A 2,498-nucleotide genomic window follows, 5' to 3' on the forward strand; every position below is an offset into this window, starting at 1 on the left:
ACTGTATTTTCAGTTCGTACTTAGCTGGCTTCGAAGAGATGTACATTCGTAATACACATTGACCCCTGAAAAGAACGGGCATTTCTCTGACAGTTAAATACTCAGAAAGTTTGAACTCCTTGCTGCATTCTGTAATCAAAGCACTAAGCAGATCTCTGATAGTAGCTAAGCGATCTTGACGTTGTCGATTCTTAAAATCATCAAAGCGCAAGCACCCTCGATGAATAGAAACCTTTTGACACTTATGGTTGCTCTAAATTATCTCCGTTGGTTCCGTTAGCTGCAAAGAGACTTTTGACACTTATGGTTGCTCTAAATTATCTCCGTTGGCTCCGTTAGCTGCAAAGAGACTTTCAGCATCTTCTCCTCTGGATTTAAACGATCCGACTTGGTATAGCAGACCAATAAAGACTCTCATTTCAATGTAGTCTATAGACTTTGTAAGCAAACTCTTTTCCAGTTGACTGAGCTTGTGCTTGGCTAGACAGAGCTTAATCTTTTCGTTGGTATGCTTCAAAATTTCCTCGACCATTTACTTAGTGAACAGGTTTTTCCAGGATTTTTCCGTGGACAGCTCCCGTCCTACCCTGGATGGCCCTCAAACACCAGGTAGTTATGATGCTATATTGGAAGAGCGAGTACGTGAAGCTGGCGGTGGCTGCTTAGACCATTTTGTTCTACCGTCTCTACCGATAAACACACCCACGGGCTTCTTCCACCGCCATTCAAGAGGAACGTCTTCTTCGTCTAATGTACTCGAGGTCTGGGGATCCTTTATATCTATAGAACTAGTTTGACGGGCTTCTACGTCTTCCTCTTCGTCAGAGTTACCTTCAATGACATCTTCTTCGAAGTCCTCTTCAAATTGAAAATCACGATCCTTATCACGACCTTTATCTTCATCTGTTGCATCTGATAGATCTTCTTCTCTTTCAAGAAGCTCCATGACTTCTTCCTCAGTAACTTTCTTGTGGATACTCATCTTGACTTCCTAGAAAGGCAAGGAATGAAAGGGAATGACAAAGCAGGGTAAAAATATGTACCTTCTTGGCAAGAAATACTTTTGGAATAGCAGAAACATTAAATTTACTGCTAAAAGGTTACAAAACCTCCAGTATTGGTATAGATAATTTATGAAGTAGTGCAACTATAGTCTTCCTATCGAACGTTCGCTATTCAGACTCTCTAACAATCGTTTTTTTAAAATATTTGATCCTGACAGTTTTCAGTTTTTTTGTTACGTAAGTGGTCAGGTGGGGTAAAAATAACTACCCCAGACTCCTCTAACATCCTTTCTGTTTGGACGTAGTAGATCGACTGACTCACCAGAGATTCTCCAAGGGGTGTTTGAAAATGATATGGAACCACGATGGCTCAGGGGTTATTGAGAAACCTCAAAAACACAATTATGTGGAATAATTTTTTACCCCAACCTACCAGTTAAGGGTTAAGAAACTTATTTACTACACTATCAGCACATAGAGCCTTATTATTTTAAATCCTTTTAGTGCTCTCACTAACTTTTCCTTGCAAAACAAATCTTCCTTTACATCCAAGGTATCACAAAATTTTTCATTTTCCTCTATATCTTTTAATGCAACTTTATCTCGGTTTAGCACAGTCTCAAAATGTTCCGTCCATCTCTCTGTGGCCTCGTTCCTATTTTTAACTGGAATAAGTCTGGATTGACTACTCCCTTTCAATTTATTAACATGCCAGTACAATATTTTACTATTATGCCGCTTAGCTACATCTTCCAGATCCACGGCAATTTCATCCATGGCCTCCACTTCACACCTCCTTAGTTCATATTTTAATGCTTTCTCCACTTACTTTACATTCCTTTTGTTTTCATATGATCTATCACTTAAATAATTCCCGTACAAACCCCTTCTCCTCTCTATTAAACATAAATCTTTTACATTAATATTCCTAGCTGCAGTCTTAACCTTCTTTCCTAGGACACTAAAAGGCGTAAAGAGCGAGTTATTGACAAGGGGGAAAACCCCTTCAGATACGTAATTTCTGTTCGTTTTAATTTTTAATGCTGCTCCTTACTTTCAGTTGAAAAAACTTGTTTTTTTTTATTTAATTTCTGATTGTTTTTAAACAATGCTGGGAAATCCGGCGCCCCCTTCATAAAAATGTCTCTTCCCCCGCGCTAAAAACGGAAGCTTGCTAATCCAAATACAGTTAAACGTTGTATTACTCAATCATTTTTTTTCTCTGAAGTAAACCTTTGGCGTTTGTCTATTTGCGAATAAGCATTCTCCACGCCCTGTTAAGTGTCGTAGCAACCAAAATAGTGTAGGTACAAATAACAGTTCAAATATGGATAAATCCTTTTATTAGACACTGAAAACAATGAAAAAATATCTGGATATTTCGATCACTGTGTATGTGATCGAAATATCCCGAGTTTTTTCCATTATTTTCACTGGGTAATAAGGGATTAATCCCTTTTTGAACTGCTATTTTTACGTCAAGGAAAGGCTGTG

General features: G+C 38.3%; 1 pseudogene; it reads right to left on the reverse strand.

The window, feature by feature from the left end:
* Window positions 1-621: 621 nt before the first annotated feature.
* On the reverse strand, window positions 622-946 carry LOC148954973 (uncharacterized; annotated as a pseudogene).
* Between the last annotated feature and the right edge of the window lie 1,552 nt (window positions 947-2,498).

The sequence above is a fragment of the Artemia sp. Qi Xiang Cuo genome, chromosome 2 (genome assembly GCF_049724085.1).
Source record: "Artemia sp. Qi Xiang Cuo chromosome 2, ASM4972408v1, whole genome shotgun sequence".
Taxonomy (NCBI): Eukaryota; Metazoa; Arthropoda; class Branchiopoda; order Anostraca; family Artemiidae; genus Artemia; species Artemia sp. Qi Xiang Cuo.